The sequence below is a fragment of the Triticum aestivum genome, chromosome 2D (assembly GCF_018294505.1).
Source record: "Triticum aestivum cultivar Chinese Spring chromosome 2D, IWGSC CS RefSeq v2.1, whole genome shotgun sequence".
Classification (NCBI taxonomy): Eukaryota; Viridiplantae; Streptophyta; class Magnoliopsida; order Poales; family Poaceae; genus Triticum; species Triticum aestivum.
In genome coordinates, this window is record NC_057799.1 from 390114579 (window position 1) to 390133925 (window position 19347).

Sequence of the window (19347 nt, forward strand, 5' to 3'; positions counted from 1 at the left end):
TGAGCAAAAGCGGTAACATAGCCAAACAACGGTTTGCTAGGAAAGGATGGTTAGGGGCTGACATGGCTGAAAATAGGAGACATGATATAGCAAGTGATAGGTAGCGAGCATGGCAATAGAGCGAACAACTAGCATAGCAAAGATAGAAGTGATTTCGAGGGGTGGTCATCTTGCCTGCAAGATTCTCAGAGTTGTCGAAAGCTTGATCCTCATAAGCGTACTCAATAGGTTCCTCGTTCACGAACTCGTCTCCCGGCTCTACCCAAGACAAGAACACAAACAAACGGAACCACAATCAACAACGAGAAATGCACAAGCAACATGATGCAAGACATGTATGATATGCGATGCGTATGCGTGCTCCGGAAGGAAAATGATGAACATGGCAGTAACTTGGCAAACCAAGCATGCCACTGGAAAGATGAGATGATTTCGGTCGAAATCGATATAAAGATCACCGGAATCGGATGCACGGTTTGCAAATGGCAAGCAAAACAAGAATGACACTAATCTGCGATAAACAGTAAGATAGCACTTAAAATACAACAAGTAACAATGCTACAGCACCCCAACATAGCAACAAAGCACATGGCAGTAAACTACAGGAGATTCTTGACAAAAGATGAACACTGAGATACTGCTAGTTCACAACATATCAAGCTCAAACAAGCATGGCAAAAGTGCAAAAGATTACAGGTTCACAGACTTGGTGAAAAAACTGGACACGGCAGAAATCATCATCAGGTAGCAATGTTCAGAGCACGAAATCAACATGCTACAAGAACTTAACATAGCAAAACAAGGCATGTAAGTGTTCTACTAAATGCACATGACAAAAGTCCCTTACTGACCATAAGCCTAGAAGGACTAGAAGATATGATGGCAAGCCTGTAAACATAGCAAGTTTCGTTATCAGGTTTCAGACTTAGCAGAAAACAGAGTATGGCAGAAATATTGATATGTAGGCCTCTTTGTGAGCTTGATGCACTCACTATAGAGCAATGAATGACAAACCAAGCATACCTATAGCAATATGGCATGTTTATGAAGCTATCCATGGCAAGAAAAATTGTATAGCATATATGGATCAACTACAATAAGCTTGGCAAAAATGCATATCATGTTAAGAATCTGCCAGAAATATTTTATAGCAAAAGTAGAGCAAGATTGAGTCATGCTATGGTACTCTAAAATTGCAAACAATTGCAGGAATAGATCAATTACAACTATAGCAACAAAACATCCTTACTGAACATCTCCAAAATATGCATGGATCTCTCTGTAGCATCAAGTTTACATGGCAACAAAGTTACAGCAGACGAGGACTTAGAGAAAACACTAAGTCCCTGAAATCAGAAATATTACGGGACCTACTTTGCATGCTTGTTCTAGTCACCAAAAAGATCACAAAAATACATTGACTACACCACTGGAAAGATGGCATGGCATACGTCAAAACACATGTAGAGCTCATGCTCAAAAGATGCACAGATTAAATGATACAAAAATGACAAATCTCCAAGTTCTGATAAGAACCTGAGATTAACAGCAACTAGCCCTCTTCCAACGAAGATCTGGGCATGAAGATGACCTCTAATGAACATGGTGCAATTGAACAAAATGAAGAGCATCACGAGGCGAACAATTTGACATATTACAAGCACGAATCAGAGCTACATGCACAGAGTTATCGCAATACGAACAGGAACACATGCTGATGAAATTAAGGACTTGGAAGAAAAAACTGGATCGCGAGAAAAAGTCAACCCTACCGAGATCTGGATCGGGAAGCTACAGGAGCTCGAGGAGCTCGGGCTCGGGCTCGTCCTCGGCCTCGCCGGCGGCGGCCGGAGGAGAGGGAAGGAGGCGGCGGCGGCGGGCGCTCGGCGGGCGGCGTCCCGCGGCGGCGGCGGCGAAGGGAACCGGCGGCGGCCGGCGGAGGCGGCGGGGCGGCGCGGTGCGGGCCGGGAGTGCCGCGGGTGGGCCGGCGGGCCTCGGCGGCGGCGGCGGCAGCGCGAAACGTGGCGGCGGCGGGCGGAGTGGACACGTCCGGCGGCGCGCGGAGGGAAAAATCTAGGGTTCGTCTGCAGTTTCGTTTTTCGGGATGCCCACATATAAATAGGTAGAGGGAGCTAGGAGACTCCAAATGAGGTGCGGTTTTCGCCCACACGATCGTGATCGAACGACCTAGAGCATGGAAGAGAGTTTGGTGGGTTTTGGGCTGGTTTTAGAGGGGGGTTTTGCTGGACACTCAAATGGACTTTGCGGATGCCCGGTTAACCGTTGGAGTACCAAACGACCTCCGAATGGAACGAAACTTGACCGGTAGTCTCCGGGTGGTATATTAAGACCACTTGACAAGCCTCGGTCCATTCCGAGAAAGTTTGACACACGCACACGAAAGAAAACAAGAGGGGTGCACCGGAGGAGATAGGAGCGCCGGATTGGAAAACGGACAACGGGGAAAATGCTCGGATGCATGAGACGAACATGTATGCGAATGCAATGCGCATGATGACATGATATGAAAATGCATGACATGACAAAATACAAAACGAAAGACAAAACCCGACAACGGAGGGAAAAACATATCACATAGCCGGAAATGGCAAGAGTCGGAGTTACAAATATGGCAAGTTACATGCGGGGTGTTACAAGCCGCCCCGGCAAGAACAACCAGCAAGAGAGGCCCGCCCGGGGCCGCAACAAGAAACAAGAAGATGATGATCACGACGAGAACGACGAGTCTGGTGAGAAAGGGTTCTAGAAGGCTACGGAGGCCATGTGCGTCGATGGCAGCACCTCGCTGCATACCTCTCACCGCCAGCTCAAGTAGTGGGCGCGTGAGATTACAGCAGCAGAGCCATCGTTCGACGCTCAGAAGCCGCTGAAGTGGTCCAGCACGCCCCTCATCTTTGACGCCGAGGACCACCCTGACCGCACTACTGCGGTCGGGTGTTTGCCATTGTTGGTCTCACCAACGATATGCAACCTCAGGGTGAACAAGATGTTGGTTGACGGCGGGGCCGGCCTGAACCTGATCTCGCCTGTCGTGATCAAAAGGTTGCAAATCCCTGATGGAGACCTCGAGGAAATGGGCACGTTTCAAGGGGTCAATCCGGGGAGGAGCCAGCTGAAGGGAAAGGTCACACTGCCCGTGACATTTGGAGGAGAGTTGAACTACAGGACGGAGAGGATCGTCTTCAACGTGGCCGAGATCCCCTTGCCCTACAACGGGATCCTCGGCCGCCCGGTGCTAGCCAAGTTCATGGCGGCGTCACACTATGCCTACAACATGCTAAAGATGCCCGGGCCGTTGACCATCATCTTCGTCCCCTCCGACAAGAAGGACTCGCTGATTTGCGCCGACCAACTCTACCGGGAAGCAGTTGCAGTAGATGCCACCAAGGCGCCTGCTCCTGCTGCTGAAGCCCCGGGAGGGAAGAAGAAGCCCGGCAAGACCTCTCACACCCACTCCGGCAAGCGCACCTCTTCGGAGTGTTGTGTTGCCGTCAAGGACGTGCCAGAGAGCTCTACCGGCAAGAGCAAGAGATCCAGAGCCAAGCCACCGCAGACCAAGAAGGTGTCCGCCAGGGAGGATGGCACGGGAGGGGCCTTCACCATAGGCTCCACCCTCGGCAGCAAATAGGAAGGCGCGCTTGTCACCTTCCTGCGGGCGAATGTCGACGTGTTTGCATGGCAAGCATCCGACATCCCCGGTGTTCCCAGGGAGGTGATTGAGCACCACCTAGCTGTTTGCCCCCATGCGCGGCCCGTCAAGCAGAAGGTCAGAAAGCAGGCTCTGGAGAGGCAGGAGTTCATCACAGAGGAGATCAGGAAGCTAGAAGCGGCAGGGTTGGTGAGAGGAGTGCTCCACCCGACGTGGTTGGCCAATCCGGTAGTGGTGTGCAAGGCGAATGGGAAGTGGAGGCTGTGTATTGATTACATAGATATCAATAAGGCTTGTCCTAAGGACCCCTTCCCGTTGCCGCGCATCGACCAGATTGTTGACTCCATGGTCGGGTGTGATCTGTTATCATTCCTCGACGCCTACTTGGGTTACCACCAGATCTTCATGACAAGAGAGGATGAAGAAAAGACAGCGTTCATCACCCCATGTGGTACGTATTGCTTTTTACGGATGCCTTTCGGGTTGAAGAGCGCTGGCTCAACATTTGCAAGAACAGTCCAAATTGGTTTTGAACCTCAGCTCCATAGAAATATGGAGGCCTACATGGATGACATAGTGGTCAAAACCAAAGACGGACCAACTCTTGTGAAAGATCTAGAAGAGACATTTTCCAACCTGCGCAAGATCAACCTCAAGCTGAACCCTGAGAAGTGTGTCTTCGGTGTTCCATCCGGCAAGCTTCTCGAATTCTTTGTGTCGCAGCGCGGGATCGAGGCAAACCCAGACAAAATCAAGGCTACTGAGCAGATTGAGGCACCCAAGCGGATCAAAGATGTGCGTCGGCTCACCGGCCGTGTTGCCACCATGAGCCGATTCATCTCCAAGTCCGCCGAGCGCGCCCTTCCTTTCTTCAAAATCTTGAAGAAGGCAGGCCCAATGGAATGGACCCCAGAAGCCGAGGCAGCATTGCAAGATTTGAAGGGATACCTTTCCTCCACACCAATACTGGTTGCGCCTAAACCACAAGAGTCGTTGCTGTTGTATCTAGCGGCGACGAATCAAGTGGTCAGCGCCGCGCTAGTGGCGCAGAGGGAGGTTAACGAGGAGGTAGTGACGGCGGCAGAACCAGCGGATGGCAAGCCCAAGATTCCCCCGGCAGGGCCTGGTGCCGGCAAGGCAAGGCCCCCGGCAGAGTCTGGTGCCACCGAGGCAGTGCTCGCGCAGTCAAGAGAGGTGGTGCAGAAGAAGAAAATGATGCAGCACCTGGTTTACTTTGTCAGCTCCCTCTTGCAGGGAGCTAGATCGAGGTACTCCGGTGTGCAGAAATTGCTCTTCGGCCTCCTTATGGCCTCGAGGAAGCTGCGTCATTACTTCCAAGCCCACGAGATCACTGTCGTCACCCGCCTCCCGTTGCAACGGATACTGCATAACCCAGATGCAACCGGGAGGATTGTGGAGTGGGCCTTGGAGTTATCAAGTTTCGGTTTGAAGTTTGAAAGTACCTCGACAATTCAGAGCAGAGTCTTGGCGGAGTTCATTGCAGAATGGACCTCAACGCGTGATGAAGAAATCCAGGAGACCACTCTCCCCGGCAAGGAGGAAGATCGCGACTGGGTCATGTACTTTGATGGGGCTTTCTCGCTGCAAGGCGCCGGTGCCGGTGTGCTGCTTGTCGCACCTACCGGGGAGCACCTCAAGTACGTGATCCAGATGCACTTTCCCCGAGAGATGTCCACCAACAACACTGCTGAGTATGAGGGATTGCTTGCCGGTCTCAGGATCGCGGCAGACCTCGGGGTTAAGAAGCTCATTGTCAGGGGTGACTCGCAGCGTGTTGTCAGGCAGGTCAAAAAGGATTACCAGAGCCCATTGATGGAAGCTTACGTAGATGAAGTGAGGAAGCTGGAGGAGCGCTTTGACAGTATCCAAGCGGAGCACGTCCCGCGAATGGAGAACGACACCGCCGATTACCTGTCAAAGCGTGCCGCATTCAAGCTACCTGTGGAACCGGGTACCTTTTTGCTCCGGCTAACTCAACCATCCGTCAAACCATCAACGGGGCAAAACAAGCGAAGGAAGTCGGGTCCCGGCAAGTACTTTCCTACCGAGCCCTCTGGGGCTGCCGGCAAGGGTGCTGCTGCGGATGCTGAGCCTGCCCAAGAGCAGCTGCCTCCGGCAGGGCGTCAAGCCCTAGCCGTAGAGACAACCGCTCCCATGGCGGAAGAAATGCCTTTGGTCCTTGCCGTCGAGCCCCAGGCTCCGGCGTGGGCGCAGCATACCGTCCGATTCCTCCAAACAGGGGAGCTTCCTGAGGAGCAGGAAGAAGCGGAGAAAGTAGCCCGTCGGTCTGCCCTGTACCAGTTCGTCGATGACGTCCTGTACAGGAGAAGGCCGAACGGCGTGAAATTGAAGTGCATCCCCCGGGAGGAAGGACTGGAGCTGTTGGCGGAGATACATGGAGGCATATGTGGTTCCCACATAGGGTCGAGGGCCCTTGCCGGAAAGGCGTTCCGGCAAGGTTTCTTCTGGCCCACCGCCCTCCAGGATGCGACGGCGCTAGTAACCAAGTGTGAAGCGTGCCAGTTCCATTCAAAGAAGCTTCATCAACCAGCCCAAGCCCTTCAAACAATCCCTCTCTCCTGGCCATTCTCGGTCTGGGGGCTCGACATACTGGGCCCTTTCCCCCGCGCTGTCGGGGGCTTTGAGTACTTGTACGTTGCAATCGACAAGTTCACAAAGTGGCCGGAGGTGGAAGCAGTGAGAAAGGTGACTGCTCAGTCAGCTGTCAAGTTTTTCAAAGGACTGGTGTGCCAAATAGAGTCATCACCGACAACGGCACGCAGTTCACGAGCCACACCTTCATGCAGTACATTCAAGACCTCGGCAGCAAGGTCTGTTTTGCTTCCGTGGCACACCCACGGAGCAACGGCCAAGCAGAGAGGGCGAATGCTGAAGTGTTGCGAGGACTAAGGACAAAGACTTTTGACAAGCTGCGCAAGAGCGGAAGGCCCTGGATTGATGAATTGCCGGCGGTTCTTTGGTCGATCAGGACGACGCCAAATCGAGCCACCAGCCAGAAACCTTTTGCCCTGGTCTACGCGGCAGAAGCAGTTCTCCCCACGGAACTCATATACAGGAGCCCCAGCCTCTGGCCCAACCTCAGGAGCGCGTCTACTCTTGGCGCTCGAGCCCCAGGAGGGATGCTGGACCAAGGAATTCAAGGAATACCTGATGCAAGGGACGCTGCCGGAGAAGGAGGGGGACGCGGAGCGTGTGGCCCGGCAAGCCACGGCATACTGCATCCAGGACGGTGAGTTATACAGGAAGCGGCCAAATGATGTTTCACTGCGTTGCATCTCCAGGGAACAGGGGAAGGAGCTGCTAGCCGACATACACGGCGGGGACTGCGGGCACCACTCGTCGTCACGAACCCTCGTCGGCAAGACATTCCGCAGCGGATTCTACTGGCCTACAGCGCTCAACGACGCAGCTGAGCTGGTGAGGTCCTGCGAGGCCTGCCAATTCCACGCCAAGCAAATCCATCAGCCAGCTCAGGGCCTCCAGACGATTCCACTCTCGTGGCCGTTCGCAGTCTGGGGACTGGACATCCTGGGCCCGTTCCCTCGAGCGCCTGGGGGCCACCGATACCTCTACGTTGCCATCGACAAATTCACCAAGTGGGCGGAGGTGGAAGCCGTCCGCACCATCCCGGCTGGCTCTACGGTCAAGTTCATCAAGGGTCTCGTGAGCCGTTTTGGGGTCCCCAACCGCATCATCACCGACAATGGCTCGCAGTTCACCAGTAATCTCTTCAAAACGTACTGCACTAACCTTGGAACGCAGATTTGCTACGCTTCAGTGGTGCACCCTAGGAGCAATGGTCAAGCTAAACGCGCCAACGTGGAGCTCCTGAGAGGCCTCAAGACCAGGACCTTCAAGAAGAAGCTCGAAGCCTGTGGCAGGGGCTGGCACGACGAGCTGCAGTCCGTGCAGTGGTCCATCCGCACCACCGCCACCAAGCCAACGGGCGAGACCCCGTTCTTCCTCGTCTACGGAGCAGAAGCGGTCCTCCCTCACGAGGTCAAGCATCGCTCCGCACGGGTCCTGGCGTTTGATGAGACACAACATGACGCCACGCGGGGGATGGACCTCGTGCTGGGGGAGGAACGCCGCCGCGAAGCTACACTACGGGCGGCAAGATACCAGCAGGCGCTGCGGTGGTACCACTGTCGCAGCATTTGCTCTAGGACGCTCGAGTTGGGTGACCTCGTCCTGAGGCGGGTGCTCTCCAGGGAAGGGCTACATAAGCTCTCACCCATGTGGGAGGGCCCGTTCAAGGTCGTCCATGTCTCCAGGCCTGGCGCCGCGCGCCTGGAGACACAGGACGGGGTACCCATCCAGAACGCCTGGAACATCCAGCACCTCCGGAAGTTCTACCCATGAAGAAAGGCCCAGCACCTGTGAAGAAGGCCCAGTGCCTGTGAAGGTCTCCGCTCGTGACACTCTCACGTAATAATGAGTGGGGCTGTACACGCCCCGGAGTCTCAGGAGTGCCGCCCTCGGGCCTCGGGGGCTCCCACCCACGTCCTAGTGGCAGCACTTAGCTCCGTGCTGGTGAGAAGACATGAAGACTAGACTAGGTGCCGGACGCGGCTTTTCATTTGCTTTCCATAGTTGGCTCGCCCTCTTTTAATTGAAGTTTGCTTCTGGTGTTCCTTGCTGATTTGGTTCCGTCGCCTTTTGCCTCTGTTTCCGTCTCCAGTTTAGCCTATACTCTCTCTCGCATACCTAGCAAGGGGGCTGGACAGGTGCTCGTGAGCGTTTTTCCCTTTTCTGCCTGTCGTCTGCTTTTCGCGAGGCACCCTCGTTCGAGCCCACAAGCTGGCGCACCTCTCCTAATCCGTGCCCCTCGGGTACCGCGATACGAAGCGCTGGGTCAAGGCCAGCGGCGCCTGTGACCAAGGCTCGGGTGAACGATAAGGCTCCTAACGAATTTTTTGCGGTTCCTAAGCGCCTACCAGGCCAAGGAGGCCTCGACATGCACCAGGAAGCAAGCGCCTCGTGAGGAGGAGACTACTCGGAGCAAGTCAAGCTAAGTTATCCCTACATAAAACAACGATGTTGCGACACAACACACGAACGATAAACATAGCATAATGATTGAGAAATCATAGTTTGTCACACGCACCTCTGGGGCCCATACTGGTTTCTTTCTTAACACAGGAAGGAAAGGAAGAACGAAATAAAAGCAGCGCGTGCCCCTACAGCGGTCCGCACGCGCGGGCTCTTGGCGCCGCCCCGAGCTTAGCCGGACCCCTCATCGCGCTTCACGAAGGCGCGGCGACGAGACGACCCGCTGCCGCCTTCAAAGCGGGCGCGACGGCGTGGCGGCTAGTCGTAACCACCGCTGCTGGAGCTGTCGCTGGGGGAGGAGCCGCCGTAGCTGGACGACGCATGGTCGGCACCAAGGGTGGGTCCGCCCTCATCCTCGTCGCGACCATCGCCAAGGCCGAGCACCTCCTCGCCGTCGTTGACCTCGGGGCAGCACCCGACACGGCGACCATCTTCCCCAAACACCCTCACGTAGAGGGTCGCGTCACCATCATACTTGAAATGGAGGGTGCACCGCATGCCCAGGCCGCGCGCGCGGGCAAACGTCTGCCAGCCGCGGGCCAGGGCTATGTTGCCCGCGACGGAGACCTCAACCGTGACCCAGGAAGCCCTGCTGCAGCAGCCGTCCACATGCAGCCTGAGCCCGCTTGGACCTGAGGCCGGCAACTCGTCGGCGAAGAAGCGCGGGAGCTGAAGCCAGTTGCCGGCCGGGTTCTCCGACCAGACGTCGAACTCCGGCGGCACCTCCGCCGAGTGGAAGCGCGGGCGGGGAGGCCGCGCGACCATGGCACGTCTCCCTTCATCAACAGGGCTGCCACGACCAGAGCGACCCCTGCCACGCGAAGCGGCACCGCCGCGGCTGCGGGGGGCCGTGGCGGGGGTCGCGGTGCTTGCGGGGACGGCCGCGTCCACGCTTGGGCACCGGAGAGCCGGGCCCCTCACGAGGGGCCTTCCCCTTCTCCGCGGTGGAGAACCTCGTCGACGGCGCCATTAGTGTCGCTACTGGCAATGGAGCAAAGGGGGAGAAGCAAGCAGAATGGGAAGAGATGGGCGACGGGGGCTCCGCCCCCCTCCCCATTTATAGCAGGAGAAGGCCAATGAGCGCCCCCACGATCATAGGTAATGATGGTTTTTCCTTGCATGTCGCAGGGACTCATCAAGTCGGGCAGTTGCCGAGGCAGCGTGCGGAAGCGGAGACGCCCACGTCCAATCAACCGCCACGCGTCGACCAAGGCCGCAGGCTGTTGGGGCCCGCGGCGCTCCGCACTTGCCCTTTGGCTTCGCCTCGAAGCCAAGTCCGAGCGCGCCTTGGGCCCGGGGGCTACTGCCGGCGTTCTGGGAATGGGGGTCCGCAAACTTGCCTGCCTGCGGCCCACGGCGTGGCTCTGCGAGCGGGCCCGTATGGCCCATCTTCACCAACAAGCTTTCAAGACCCTCGCGAGGGGCTAAGCCTCGCGAGGTGGACGACACAAGACCTCCTCAGGAGCGCCTTCACCAGGCTGGCTTGCGAGGGGCGGAGAGATCAAGGCAAGGCAAACCTCGCGAGGTTCTCATGACGTGAGCCATGATGATCAAGACCAGGCGGGCACCAGATGGGCGCCAGTGCATGCAGTGTCCCTGTTTCCACTTTGGTGCTAAGGAGACAAGCGCAGGCGAGGAGTACCGAGGCATCAAGCAAAGGTTTCCATATCGGTTCAACAAGACCAAGACCAGCAGGACGGCAAGACGGAGGTCACCATGGAGCCCAAGGTGGCGTCACCACCAGAGCCTTTTGCAGGCGAAGACCACCTTTAGTCAGGATAGCTTGTACTAGCTGTCCCCTTTCAAATTGGCCGTTGTTGGCTCCCTTCCCGCTCAATATTTGGGAGAGGACCAGGGCCTCTATAAATAGGATTAGCCACCACAGTAGGAGGTAACTCGTCTCGAACTCATTCAGTTCATCCTCACACCCACCAAGCACAAGAACACCTCGCGTCAGGAGGCTGTTCTTCCCCTTGTACTGTTCATCCTCAGCCCAAGAGGCAATCCACCATCACCACACTGGAGTAGGGTATTACACCACAACGGTGGCCCGAACCAGTATAAATCTTATGTCTCTTGTGTTGCGAGTTCGTCGAGCTAAGCTTAGAGATTCCGGTGAGGCTGAGGGAATGATTCGGCAGGGGGAGATCTTCGTGTGCACCCCAGTGTTCGAACCTTGAGGGTTTTGCTGGAACCCGAGATCCGACAGGTGGCCACCGCGGGCTGCCGCGCCTTCACTCCTGAGCTGCGTAGCGTCGCATGGCCGGGCAAGGTCAAGCCAGACCTGCCTCCGTGCTATGACGGAACCCCCGACCCCGCGGAGTTCCTGCAGCTCTACGAGCTGAACATCGAGGTGGCCAATGGCGACGAAAAAGTCATGGCGAACTGGTTCCCCATGGCTCTCAAGGATGGTGCCCGCTCCTGGCTCCTGAACCTGCCTCCAGGATCCATCTCCTCCTGGAACGAGATGCGCGACCGCTTCGTCGCCAACTTCCAGGGCACTCACGACCGCCCCCCGACCGCGGGTGACCTACGCCGCGTCAAGCAACAGCCAGGGGAGACCCTCCAGAAGTACATCCAGCGCTTCAACAATGTTTGTCTCAAGATCCCCAAGGTGACAGACGAGGCCATCATCTCTGCGTTTTCTGATGGCGTCCGCGACGTCAAGATGAAGGAGGAGCTTGCCATCCACGAGGAGCTGTGCACATCCCTGGAGCTGTTCAACCTGGCGACCAAGTGCGCAAGGGTTGAGGAAGGGCACCTTTCCCTTCTCGAGCTCCCAGCTGCCGACCTGGAGGAGAAGAAAGCCAAGGCCAAGGACGTGAAGCGCAAGGGAGTCGTCGTGCTCGCGGCGGAGCCGGACACGAAGCGCGGCAGGGACCAGCCTGAGTCATCCAAGAGTAGCCGACCGTTCTGCGCCTTCCACAACGTGCACAGCCACAACACCAACGATTGTCAAGAGCTCAGGGCCATTCGTGACGAACGCTTCGGTCGACGCCCCGAGTGCAATGACCGAGGCTACGGCCGAGGAGGAGGACATGGCGGAGGATGCTGGGATGATCGGGGCCCACGCCAGGAGTGGCGCGACCGGCCTCGTGAGGACCGCTGGCAGGATCAGCCTCGCGAGGGTGCCTGGAGGGATCGGCCTCACGAGGACCGTCCTCAGGGCAATGCCGGGCTTCCTCCGCTGCCGCCACCACCGAGAAGGAATGACGACCACCATCAAGATGAGGGGGCTGGGGGCTTCCAGGAGCCGCGTGCTATTGCCTGCATCTTGGGCGGAGCTCAAGCCCCAGCCTCACAGCGTATCTTCAAGCAGTTTGCTCGCGAGGTGAACGCAGTCCTCCCCAAGCTCCAGGCCACACGCCCGCTCAGGTGGTCCAAGTGCGCTATCACCTTCAGCTCGGCAGACCAGCTCAAGTGCGCGGCCACTGCTGGCGCTCTCCCGATGCTCTGTTCAACCGTCATCAGCAATGTGCAAGTCACCAAGACCCTCATCGACGGCGGCGCAGGGCTTAATGTCCTGTCCGTCAAGATGTTCAACAACCTCCAAGTGCCCTACGATCAGCTTCAGCCTACCAAGCCTTTCTCAGGAGTGACCGACGGTTCCACCACGCCGATAGGGCAAGTCCGCCTCCCTGTCACCTTCGGACAGCGCGACAACTACCGCACCGAGGTCATCGACTTCAACGTTGCCCACATCCGTCTGCCATACAATGCCATCCTCGGGTATCCAACCCTGGCCAAGTTCATGGCAGTGACCCACCATGGCTACAACGTCCTCAAGATGCCAGGAAGCGATGGAATCATCATAGTCCCCTGCGAAGAAAGAGATGCAGTGTGCTCCCTCGAGCGTGCCTTCCAAGCTGCAGCAATCGAAGTCCGCGACAGCAAGGGCGAGTACCCTCCTGAGGCCATCCCCAAGAAGAAGAAGCAGCTGCTCCGCACAGGGCCTCAGGGGAGCGGCGCCTCAAGCGGTGCCACGTCAGGATCGGCGCCCGCGCCTGGGGTGCCTCCCTCTGCCGCATAGGAAGGCGCGCCTAGCGCCCTCCTCGGGCAGGGCTCGGGGGCTCTCTTTTGGAGGGCCTCAAACCTTGCCAACGTTAGGAGGGAGGCGCTCGGGCACCATTTGGAGGCGTGCTTCGTGGCACGTTTCCCTCAGGATGACACAGGGCAAGCAGCGCCCAGCGCTCAGGAGTTCATTACTAAGACCACTCAGGAACTGCAGGATGCAAGGGCCATGCGCGGCGATCGCCGCTCACCTGGCGCAGCCCCCCATCCAGGCGAGGATGCTGGGCTGCGCGTCTGCATCGACGTCCGAGGGCTCAACAGGGCCACGTCTCAGGAGCTCTTCTGGCCTTCGCGCGTGGGATGCTGCGAGGGCCCGCCGCACAGCTATGTTCGCATGCCGTTCGGCCTGCCGAGCATGGCATCCGCCTACCAGCGCAACTTGCGGCGCATCCTGGCGGCTCAGGAGGCCAGGCACCACGCAGTCCTAGCGGAGATGGAGACGGTTCTCAAGGAACCGCCTGGACCCCCGGAGCCTCCCGAGGCTCAGGGCCCCGGTGGCTCATGAGGAGCAATCCCTTCGCTGCGCACCTTCAGCTGCCCCAACACCCCTTCTGCAACGGAACCAGTGACATTTTCCAAGTTTATTTAGCTGGGAGCACCCTCAGGGCTGCATCATTCCCAGCCCGCGTGGGTCCGTCCCTGTGGCATGTATCCCTTTTCTACGTCTTTAGCTTACCTTGCTGGGGGCGCCCCTCGGGTTGCATCATCCCCAAGCCGCTCGGGCCTGACCCAGTGGCGTGTACCTCCCCTGTGTTTAGTTGAGCCATTTTGCTTTCTATGCTCAATCTATCTATGACTATCACCTGCTTGATTATCACCTACCACGGGAGCTGCTCGCGCTGGCACGACGCTTGTGCTTTGGTCTGTCCCTGCAACGTCCACAAATCTGAGCGGCCGAGCTCTGGCCGCGGCATGCCCCACACGCGCCACCTCACTAGGCCCTCAGTGGCTTCATTCTCTTGCGGAGCGACCAGTGACCGGCCGGCGATTATAATGGCAATTTGCGCCCTTCCTTGTGTTGACTTGCAGGAACCTCCTGAGGACCACGGCAGGCGGCACTGCGGGCTCCCTCTTCTCCCAGTAATCCGCTTGCGCGTTAAAAGGGGGTTTCCTGAGCATCGCGACTCAGGAGCTCTTACTGGCTCTCCAGCCCTCACCCTAGCCTTGACCACGGCATCGTGACCTGGCATACCAGCGGCGGCTGAGCTCGCTCGAGGGCCGGGACCTGAGGACGTAGAGCACGAAGGAGAGCATGGGGAAGAGGAGGAGACTCGTACGGGCCTGACCTGGCTAAGCTACGACCGCCTACGCACGAGTTTGGTGCCTCGCGAAGGACCGACCCTGGACTGCCAAGATAAGTTTCACGCTCGGGTCAACCAATTGCTACGACATAGAGTTCTCATTTGTGTTGCCCCACTACGGCAACATAGTCTCCCTTTCCTACCTCTCGGCGGTTGCTTGGGCGCTAAAGGGGACCTCCTGAGCATCGCGTCTCAAGGGCTATTACTGGACCTCGGGCCGCTCACCTCCTGCCCTTGACCATGGCATCGCGACCTGGCATACTAGCGACGGCTGCAGCCTGCCTGGGGACCGGGACCTGTCAGCGTAGAGCACCAAGCCGTCGCGAGGTTGGAAAGGGGAAACCGAGCTAGAACGGGACACGCACATGCACAATTTCATAATAAGGATAATATCAACAAAGGACATTGCGGACCCTTTACACGCCCCCGCGGGGTACTTCTCGATTCCTTGCAGGGAACAAAAGAAAAGAACTTCTAGGAGCCCTATCTATACGTGCCCCAGTGGCCGACGCCATTATCAATAGTGGGCCACGGGAGGCTGGTGCCAACCTCATCCAGATCAGCGGCGGCGGCGGCCGGACGCTGCAACCTTGCTTCGGGTGCGGTGAGAGCTTGGGGGCACGTAGCTGTCGTCGCTCGTCTCCGGAGTCTCGTAGAGCTCGGGAGAATCGCTGGACTCCCAAGCGTCGCTGCTGCTACCAGAGGAGCCGCTGGCGACGCGGACAGTAGGCCCTGCCCCTGCTGTGACGCCGTCCTGGCGGCCCCTTCCGGAGCAGCACTCCAGGCGGCGGCCTTCTGCGTCGAAGACCTTGAAGGATAGCGTGGACGCGCCGTCGTACTCGAAGTGGATCGCGAGGGCGCCTTCCGCACGGCACACTCGAGCGACCTCACCCCAGCCTCGGGTCATGAAGATCTTGCCTGAGGAGACGGCCTCAACTTGCGCTCCAGTCGCCGGCGCGTCGCAGTCGGCGTGCTGCAGCCAAAGCTTGAGGGGGCCCCTCGGCGGCATCTCGGCAGAGAAGAAGGAAGGGAAGCGGATCCAAGTGCTCGGAGGCATCGCCGCCCACAGCACAATTTCGCGCGAGGAGTCCGCGACGTGGAATCCGGGGGCAGCAACGCACGCCACCGCGGTACGGCGACCATGGCCGCGGCACGAATGGTGCCGCTTGCCGCCTCTTCCTCCTGAGCCTTCGGCTTGGGCGTAGAGGGGAAGCGGATACCCAGGAGGAGGCCGCTCGTACCAAGGCCTTGTCACATCCTGCATCACCACCGCATCACGGCAGTGGACCGGCCTCTTCTTCGACGGAAGCGGCCCTAGCTTGTCGCGGGGAGTCTTTCCTTTCTCCGCAGCGGAAAACCTTCAGATGGGCGCCATTGGTGTCACTACTGGCAATGGAGCAAAGGGGGAGAAGCGAGCGGAATGGGAAGAGATGGGCGACGGGGGCTCTGCCCCCCTCCCCATTTATAGCAGGAGAAGGCCAACCAACGCCCCCCACGATCACAGGTAATGATGGTTTTTCCTTGCATGCTGCAGGGACTCGTCAAGTCGGGCAGTTGCCGAGGCAGCATGGGGAAGCGGAGACACCCACGTCCAATCAACCGCCACGCGTCGACCAAGGCCGCAGGCTGTTGGGGCCCGCGGCGCTCCACACTTGCCCTTTGGCTTCGCCTCTAAGCCAAGTCCGAGCGCGCCTTGGGCCCGGGGGCTACTGTCGGCGTTCTGGGAACGAGGGTCCCTAGACTTGCCTGCCTGCGGCCCACGGCGTGGCTCTGCGAGCGGGCCCGTACGGCCCATCTTCACCAACAAGCATTTGAGACCCTCGCGAGGGGCCAAGCCTCGCGAGGCGGATGACACAAGACCTCCTTGGGAGCGAACTCACCAGGATGGCTCGTGAGGGTCGGAGAGATCAAGGCAAGGCAAACCTCGCGAGGTTCTCATGACGTGAGCCATGACGATCGAGACCAGGCGGGCGCCAGACGGGCGCCAGCGCGCACAGTGTCCTTGTTTCCTCTTTGGTGCTAAGGAGGCAAGCGCATGAGAGGAGTACCGAGGCATCAGGCAAAGGTTTCCATATCGGTGCAACGAGACCAAGACCAGCAGGATGGCAAGACGGAGGTCATCGTGGAGCCCATGCCGGCGTCACCACCAGAGCCTTTGGAAGGCGAAGACCACCTTTAGTCAGGATAGCTTGTACTAGCTGCCCCCTTTCAAATTGGCCGTTGTGGCATGCCTTCCCGCTCAATATTTTGGAAGACAACCAGGGCCTCTATAAATAGGGCTAGCCACCATAGTAGGAATCATCTCATCTTGGACTAGATCCAACCCATCCTCACACCCACCAAGCACAAGAACACCTCACCTCAGGAGGCTGTTCTTCCCCTTGTATTGTTCATCCTCAGCCCGAGAGGCAATCCACCACACCACACTGGAGTAGGGTATTACACCACAATGGTGGTCCGAACCAGTATAAATCTTGTGTCTCTTGTGTTGCGAGTTCGTCGAGCTAAGCTTAGAGATCCCGGTGAGGCTGAGGGCGTGATTTGGTAGAGGGAGATCTTCATGCTCACCCCAGTGTTCGAACCTTGAGGGTTCTGCCGGAACCCGAGATCCGACAGATGCCCTCTGATTTTGAGACTAGTGTTAAAGAATTTATGATTTCTCAAAAGAATTTCAATGCTTTGCTTGAAGAAAAATTGCCTAAGATTGACGAGTTGGCTAGGAACGCGGATAGAATTTCTCTTGATGTTGATTCTTTGAAACTTAGATATATTCCACCTAAGCATGATATCAATGAGTCTCTCAGGGCTATGAGAATTTCCATTGATGAGTGCAAAGAAAGAACCGCTAGGATGCGTGCTAAAAAAGATTGCTTTGTGAAAGCGTGTTCTTCTAGTTTTCATGATAATAAGGATGAAGATCTAAAAGTGATTGATGTGTCCCCTATTAAATCTTTGTTTTGAATTATGAATCTTGATAATGATGGGACTAGAGATGAGTCAACTTTAGTTAAAAGGGGTCCCAATGATTCGGAGTTTTTAGATCTTGATGCAAAAATTGGTAAAAGTGGGATTGAAGAGGTCAAAACTTTACATAGCAATGAACCCACTATTTTGGATTTCATGGAATTTAATTATGATAATTGTTCTTTAATAGATTGTATTTCCTTGTTGCAATCCGTGCTAAATTCTTCGCATGCTTATAGTCAAAATAAGGCTTTTACTAAACATATCATTGATGCTTTAATGCAATCTTATGAAGAAAAGCTTGAATTGGAAGTTTCTATCCCTAGAAAACTTTATGATGAGTGGGAACCTACTATTAAAATTAAAATTAAAGATCATGAATGCTATGCTTTGTGTGATTTGGGTGCTAGTGTTTCCACGATTCCAAAAACTTTGTGTGATATGTTAGGCTTCCGTGAATTTGATGATTGTTCTTTAAACTTGCACCTTGCGGATTCCACCATTAGGAAACCTATGGGAAGAATTAATGATGTTCTTATTGTTGCAAATAGGAATTATGTGCCCGTAGATTTCATTGTTCTTGATATAGATTGCAATCCTTCATGTCCTATTATTCTTGGAAGACCTTTCCTTAGAACGATTGGTGCAATTATTGATATGAAAGAAGGGAATATTAGATTCCAATTTCCGTTAAGGAAAGGCATGGAACACTTTCCTAGAAAGAAAATAAAATTACCTGATGAATCTATTATGAGAGCCACTTATGGATTGCATGCCAAAGATGATAATACCTAGATCTATCCTTGCCTTTATGCCTAGCTAGGGACGTTAAACGATAGCGCTTGTTGGGAGGCAACCCAATTTTATTTTTGTTTCTTGCTTTTTGGTTCTGTTTAGTAATAAATAATTCATCTAGCCTCTGGTTAGACGTGTTTTCATGTTTTAATTAGTGTTTGTGCCAAGTAGAACCTTTGGGAAGACTTGGGTGAAGTCTTTTTAATCTTGCTGTAAAGAACAAAAACTTTAGCGCTCACGAGATTAGCTACAACTTTTTATTGGATAGTGATATTTAGTTGATTCTTTTTGAAGCTGATTAATATATAAATTTCTCACGTCCAGAAATTTATTTTAGAATTTTTGGAGTTCCAGAAGTATGTGTTTGATACAGATTACTACAGACTGTTCTGTTTTTTGACAGATTCTGTTTTTCCTGTGTTGTTTGCTTATTTTGATGAATCTATGGCTAGTATTGGAGTTTATGAACCATAGAGAAGTTGGAATACAGTAGGTTTAATGCCAATATAAATAAATAATGAGTTCATTACAGTATGTTGAAGTGGTGGTTTGTTTTCTTTCGCTAACGGAGCTCATGAGATTTTCTGTTAAGTTTTGTGTTGTGAAGTTTTCAAGTTTTGGGTAAAGATTTGATGGATTATGGAACAAGGAGTGGAAAGATCCTAAGCTTGGGGATGCCCAAGGCACCCCAAGGTAAAATCCAAGGACAACCAAAAGCCTAAGCTTGGGGATGCCCCGGAAGGCATCCCCTCTTTTGTCTTCGTCCATCGGTAACTTTAGTTGGAGCTATATTTTTATTCACCACATGATATGTGTTTTGCTTGGAGCGTCTTGTATGATTTGAGTCTTTGATTTTTAGTCCACCACAATCATCCTTATTGTACACACCTTTTGGGAGAGACACACATTAATCGGAATTTATTAGAATACTCTATGTGCTTCAGTTATATCTTTTGAGCTAAACAATTTTGCTCTAGCGCTTCACTTATATCTTTTAGAGCACGGTGGTGGTTTTATTTTATATAAATTATTGATCTCTCATGCTTCACTTATATTATTTTGAGAGTCTTTTAGAACAGCATGGTAGTTTGCTTTGGCTATAAAATTAGTCCTAATATGATAGGCATCCAAGATGGATATAATAAAAACTTTCATATAAGTACATTGAATACTAAGAGAAGTTTGATTCTTTATGATTGTTTTGAGATATGAAGATGGTGATATTAGAGTCATCCTAGTTGAGTAGTTGTGAATTTGAGAAATACTTGTTCTAAAGTTTGTGATTCTCGTAGAATGCACGTATGGTGAACGTTATGTGATGAAGTCGGAGCATGATTTATTTATTGATTGTCCTCCTTATGAGTGGCGGTCGGGGACGAGCGATGGTCTTTTCCTACCAATCTATCCCCCTAGGAGCATGCGCGTAGTACTTCGTTTCGATAACTAATAGAT